Below are 7138 nucleotides of genomic sequence, written 5' to 3' on the forward strand. Positions count from 1 at the left end.
GGGCTGTTTTCCTGGTTCGAAGACGAACGTGGGGTAATTGTGTGCCCACGTTCGTCCTGGACAAAATAAAATATGCAACATCGGGGTCGACCCAGGGAAGCTAAACAAATGCACAATGATGGACTAGACTGGGCCCCTGCGCTATCCGCAAGGATAGAGACAGATACCTGCTATTCAAATCCAGTAATTTCATTGGATACAATGATACCATTGCATAAATTCAGTGACTAAAAGCTACCGTTGCTGGGTTTGTTTTGATTGGCCTGAGCTCACCTCGGTTGGCCAATCAAAACACGGATATGGAAAGTTTTCTTTCGGCCGTCCGCATTCACGTGCATTGACGTGTAGGTTATAATGTATACAGTTCATGCATGGTGGATACGGTACTTGCTTAGTAATGTTGGTGTAGAATGTGCGTTACTCACGAGTCTCGAAGAATGACGTCATATATTGGACAAGGTTACCACGATCCCGTGTCGAACTTCCAGGTAAACCGTAAGTTGTACCATAAAGGCCGAGTTATAGTCGGTCGCCGGATGGTCGCGATATGGAAACCTTGACGTGAGATCATAAAAAGACACTGTTTGTAGGCCTCAGTCTTAGGATCGCGCGCAAGATTTCCATCGCGCGATCGAACATAAACCGGCCTTTACCCAAGAACTTACAAATTTTCAATTCTTTTCAGTATATAGTTTTTGAGCATTTAATACTAGCCTTGGTTTACCGTGACCCTATGTTAACCTTTACGTCCAAAGGAAGAAGGACCATATCTAAAGAATATAATAAATGGACTTGGTCATAACAGATTAGACAAGTCGAGACCTCAGCAGAGTTCTCCAATTCAATTCAAAATTTTAAGCAAGAAACTACCAATTAAACAACAACCTACGTAACTTCAGAGGAAGCCTTTTATCACAATATTTTTTTCTAAAATAAATTATCAACAGCTCTCCCCATTGCTATTAGCAAGTTATAAGTTTTTAGTATGCTAACAATCAAATATTTTGAGTAAATATCACTTGTGTCCAGTGCAGATTGTGCAGTATTAAAGGAACACGTTGCCTTCGGGCTGCGCTTTGTTGGGCGTTTTTGGGCTATGACAAGCGTTTGATGTAAAATGATTACGGTTGGAAAGATGTTAAAAAAGTAGAATATAATGATCTACACAAACATGCCTTAGAATTGCTTCATTTTTGCTAACTTTCTCGAAACAAAACGCTCCGCCATTTATGGGGGTCAAGATTTTGACTCCCATAAATGGCCGCCAAATTCACTAGTCTTATTTCCAGTCGCAGCCGTTGAACTATACGACTGAGCAATTATTAACAATTTTACGAACCCATTTGTATCTATCTCTTCCTCCATGGTTACTCCAACAACAACAAAACAGTTCATGAACAAAAATAAAAGGGCCTACGTTGAATTAACTTTTTATTATTCTATCTAAGCAGCAAGTTCAGCCCACGTCCCGGGGCCAAGCGGCTGCCGTCCAGCGGGCCATCATCCCCCGCGGCCAGACCTCCCCAGACGCAGTGAACTCCCCGTTCTTGCTCGTACGATGTAGGATTTTAGCGGGGCCAGTCTAGTAATGCGAACACTTTGTACACGAAAGAATGTCTAGTACCCGTATACTAACTAGCGAGTGGAGTTGAAAATGAACGTGTCATGACCTCCCACACCAAAACTACAGCTAGAGAATTCATCCTCTCAATAAAACATCTGCTCAGACATGTCAGAGGCGTTTACCGTGTTTACCGCGTAAGTATAGTATGCAATTGCGAGTCACATAGGCCTATACCCCACAGTTCGTTTTTAGATACAAAATTACAGGGACTTTACTTCTCTGTCCTTTCTTTATGTTGTTTGCATGTACATGTAGAGTCACAGGGCAACAGGAAAGTGGTGTCCATTACTAATCCTAGTCCATCGTCATAGGATAGATGATGTCACTTGTCTTATTTGCCAACATGATCCTTTCTTCGGGGTATACATTCATTATTTTATAAAATAATGTTTATGTCTATTATGGGGATGTAATTCCTTGACCTTGGTCTTGGACGGTACTATTTGAGGTAGCTCCTGTTTACATTGCTCAGAATCATTTGACAGCAAAATTTACGGTGCGATGCATCTGAACAGGGAGCACATACTGCAAATGGTAGTTGGCAAGGAGAGCTAAAGTAAATTAATACTCTTGTCCACAAAAATGAAGCTTCCATAGGTCCTTTTCGAAACCACGGCTTCGGCTATGGATTCGGCTTCAGACTCCGTCCCCTTGTCTGAATCCGTACGCTAAGCACGCTCAGTATTGTCCAAACATCTGCGGGGCCAAGCTCGCCCGAGCTGAATCCAAAGCCAAAGCCGTGGTTTCGAAAAGGGCCATAGTCTAGAAGAACTCTTTTCAAAAATTACAAAACAAAATCAGAAATGGGGAACAATTTTATTATTTTGTAACATTTTTGTATTGATACTTGATTCCCAGGTCACAGTGAAAGTTGGGTGGTGATGTGATTATTGAAGCCGGTATGGACAAGAAAGAGTAAACGTACATCAAAGAAGTTTTCCAAGCACGGTTAGATGATAACCAGCTTCTTCGCAGGACAGGAAAACTCTGCTAATTAGGCCTGGGCGACCAGTGAAAATTACTAATCGACTAGTCGCACCTCCATCCAATAGTTGCGACTACGACACTAGTCGCAACAGAATTTTAATTATCACGATGCACTGTGGCAATGTGTGCCGCAAGCACAATATAGTCTAATTCAAGCGGAAAAGATTGAAGATTTGTGTCACTGATGTCTGACTGTGTTCTGTAAGTAAATTATGTTGTCATGAATAGTCATGAGCGACTAAATTGGTTCACCAAACAGGTAGACGCAATTTTTTTTAAACTATTTTTGTAGCACGTTTAACCGAATAGTTGAAAACAATAGTCGCGACTCGACTCAGGATTCAATAGTTGGAGTGCGACACTAGTCGCCCAAGCTTACCGCTAATGGTGCAAGGATGGCCTCTACCCGCAGCCGCCATCCCCCCCCCCCCCAATACCACCACCACCACTACCAACAGAAGAACTTGTTGCAAAACACAAATCCAGATTTTCCACTTCTTAAATTTAATTTCCATGTAACTTTCCACAATTTGGCTACAAAATTGTCTGTACAGGTGTGCATAAGATATAAGGTCAGTGCATTATTAGCATTATTGGCAAGTTCTAGAGTTTGTATGTAATCAAAGAGAATCTTTGTCACAAATTTATAGGAACTTTATAAAAAAATATGGACAATTTATTGAATGTTTTTACAATTCACAGCAGTACACGATGTATTTGCAAACATTAATTAAATTTGTCCTTTGCCAAAGAACACTATAGTCCCATGCAGTATCCTTAGTAATAGTTGGTGTATCTCCTCAATATTTATGCATAAAATAATAAACCTGTGACAATTTGGGCTAAATTTGGCAATATCAGCTGCAAGAAACAGTGAAAGAAAAACACCATTGCAGTATAGAAACAAGTCCTTTGACATGCCTCTCATCATGTACACTTTATCAAGTGAGTTTTATGATCACAAATTAGTAATTACCAACATCTAAGGTATAAAGTCCCTTTAAGAGAGACCAATGCTATAGATCGAGTGATTTGGTTGTAAAATGCATATGGTTAGAAAGGATGTTTTAAAAGTAGAATAGAATGATCAACACAAGTATGACTTGAAATTGGGTGGTTTTCCTTTAAAACTTTTACTTATTCGAACTAACATGGTCTGCTAGTCAACAATATGACTAGTTCTAAAACATCATTCTGACCATGCATTTCATAACAGGCATGTGGTTGAAATCAAAATATACTTGCAAGGGTTAAGGTTAAAAGTTTGAAATGGCACTGTGTTTATCAAACTTGTTGCATCTATGATCCATGTCTCTTTATGAATACAGAATAAAGATATTTCAGATAAATTTATTTGAATACAAATTGTTTATGTTTTTGCATTTTATTGTTCTAGTGTGTTTTTTGTTACAAAATATCGAAATCTCAAATAAATAATACAATAAATATGCTGATTGTATAAACAATTGGCCATGTTCTTCAAATTAAACTTAATCATATTATGTCGTTGTGATGTGATGAAAACAAACTCTGCTCACATCACATTCAATGATTTGTTGACATAAGTAATGTGCAAAAGAAAATAATAAGTTGAAATATTGACATTATGTGTTAATTTAGGAATAAGAATCTACTTGTTGAAAACAGGAAATATTGCCATTTGTAAAACCTGTTTTGCATAAATCATGTGTACATGAAAGTTGAAATATATCCCTGATTTTACAAACAGTAACTCGGTAGTGTTACTCAATTTCCAGTACCATTCTGACACAACACATGTTGTCTGTGAAGGCTGGCTGGGTGGCAAAGTCATTTGTTGTGTACATCATGTTCCCCTGGTTTACATGTCATTCCTGTGATGTCGTGCCAACTCTTATGGTGGTCCAGAACAAGGTGCCTCAAGATCTTTTCAAATATAAACACAAACATTTTTGAAACAATTAACAAAATAAATATTGGTTATTTGTACATGTATATGGAATATAAAACCCATGCACTTGATGTTGATTCATTAAAAAGGCATTTTTGCAAATATTACCTACCTGCAGCCGATTTCACGAAACTTTACGCAACTGCGTGAGTCCACTTGCGCAATTTTAATGGCGCAAGTTGCTCCATTAACGTTGCACAAGTGGACTTACGCAGTTGCGTAAAGTTTTGTGAAATCGGCTGCTGGTCAAAGACATGATGTTATTAAAATTTGGGATGTGGCTGTTCAGTGTAAAGTTTTTTGGTAATGCAACGTTGGCGAAGGAGGCTGTTTACAAGTAACTACAATGAATGAAAGCTTAAATTTGTGTTTCCTTATTAAATGTTTGTTTACACATTTACTTTGTTTCCTTTTTTTTGGGGGGGGGGGCGGACAGATCAAAATATGTAACAAAACTGGACTGCTTTGACAGTACATGTGTATATTGTTATACATGCACATGCCATTGACAGTATGAAATAATCAGTCTCTTACTGCCAAGTTTGAGAAGCATTCATCCGGCCTTTGTTTGCAGCATGACCTCTCCTGTTGTGTTGGCATCTCCCTACAGTTGGTACAAACACACCAGCTTGGTTGGGTTTGATGAGGTCTCCAAGATGTTTACGCCAAGTCCTGGCATCTGCTCACATAGTACCTTCAACAAGAAATTCATAACCATTGATATAACTTATTAGTTCTCGACAATTTTATTTTTTATTGTTTGAAAGGTCACACTTCTTTGAAAGAATTCGGGTTGACTTGGGTACGAGTTGACTTGGGTACAATATTTTGGGTAAACTGTTAAAAATATACAAAAAACATTTATTAAATCTGTACTATTTTTAAAATGTACCAAGTCATTAGGACGCTGGACACTCGATTCAAATCCCGACCCCCATCTATGCACCGAGTGAATAGATCTACAAAATTACATGTAAACTAGTCATAGTACATGTACATTTATGTACTCTCACAACTCAGTGCTGCGGCTGTCATGGCTGTGAATTTACGTGTCATGTCCACAATTATAACTAACAATAACATTGCATTGGGTATAAACAATCACGGTCCGTTCTCTCTCTCTCGTCGGCTAGTCCATGTCCCACTACATTATTCTTACCCTGATTGGCGAGGTGTCCGTTCCTTCTTTTTGGACGTGTCTTCAATCATCTCTTTGCGTAGAGCAATGAGCTGAATCTGTGTTTTTCGGCGATCCATTTTGACAGCAAAATGGTGTGTTTACATTTCACACAACGTCGTATGGTAGAGAACGGTATGTTACCTCGTGTTCTTCTGGTAGGTTTACCAGGCCATTGGCTACGGCGCCAGCCTAACTGCTGTGCATCGCGCATAAACGGACGATCGTTTTGACGGCTTGAAAAACGTATATATTTCGCGGGCCATGTTTCGGGGTCAGAGGTCAGTGTTTGTTTTTTTTAATTATCATTCACTAATTACAACACATTAAATGTATTTTATTGCAAGAACAACTCTTAATAAGTATAAGGAACACTCTCAAACGTGAAATTTTGTGAAATCTGAAGGCAACGTGTTCCTTTAAAGGCAGTGGAAACTATTTACTCAAAATAATTATTAGCATAAAACCTTTCTTGGTGACAAGTAATGGGGAGAAGTTGATGGCATAAAACACTGTGAGAAACGGCTCCCTCTGAAGTGCCATAGTTTTCGAGAAAGAAGTAATTTTGTATTGGCTAATTTCAAACGAAAGTAACTCAGCAACGCGAAACACCCCGAAGCTAAGACATATACCAAATTACTGGTGTTGGTGTGCTCTTTTCAGCCATGCATATAGCTCAATCCTTGAAATTGTCAACATGGGACTCATTTTCACGTAGCGGGTGCTTGATTTGAATATTGTTTGATATTGAAGGTAAGTCAATCTAATATTTCCATTTATTAATTTAAAGGCTTTGGGTACCTTTTCAAAATGTCCATAGCTTCGCATTAACCTTACAGGGTTAGAAGATAATGATAGTGGAAAGTTCCCTTCAAATGTTACTTACCGAGTTGCTGAACTTTTCGAATAGTGAGTAAAACAATGTCATGAAAATGAGTTTGTAAATTATTAAAATAATGTTCATCTCATGAGACGAAAATTATTTCCATGACATTGTTTTACTAATGTCCCCAAAACTACAGCACCTAAGCACGTAATATTTTCTGGGAACTTTCTACTACCAATATCGTCAAACTGTGTACGTTTAGTGTAAATCTGTGGACATTGTTTTTTTTTGTCCTACTACACCAAATACAACTATATCAGCACGTACACAGCGCAAATTAAAAGTTCAAAAGTTTAAGCATAAAACGAGGTCGCTATGACAGAGAAACTGTCTGGGCCAGACAGTTTCAATGTCAAAGGTTAGCTACACGAAAATGAGTCAGATGTTGACAACACAGATGTTGTCTGAAAAACGAATTGTAAGTAAAGTGATGTTTTAAACTACCATTTCGCGCGAAAGGATACAAATTAGAGATAAGTATGATCAAAAAATTGTTGTATTCAAAGCTTTACAGCCTAAAGGTAGGTGTTCTCG

General features: G+C 38.4%; 1 long non-coding RNA gene across 1 annotated transcript; it reads right to left on the bottom strand.

The window, feature by feature from the left end:
* Positions 1-3094: 3094 nt before the first annotated feature.
* On the bottom strand, positions 3095-6085 carry LOC139942932 (uncharacterized). Its single transcript, XR_011786716.1, has 3 exons — positions 5701-6085; positions 5076-5235; positions 3095-4516 (listed from the first exon to the last, which is right to left on the bottom strand). It is a non-coding gene; the product is annotated as an uncharacterized lncRNA (long non-coding RNA).
* Positions 6086-7138: the final 1053 nt, after the last annotated feature.

Source organism: Asterias amurensis, chromosome 10 (genome assembly GCF_032118995.1).
Source record: "Asterias amurensis chromosome 10, ASM3211899v1".
Classification (NCBI taxonomy): domain Eukaryota; kingdom Metazoa; phylum Echinodermata; class Asteroidea; order Forcipulatida; family Asteriidae; genus Asterias; species Asterias amurensis.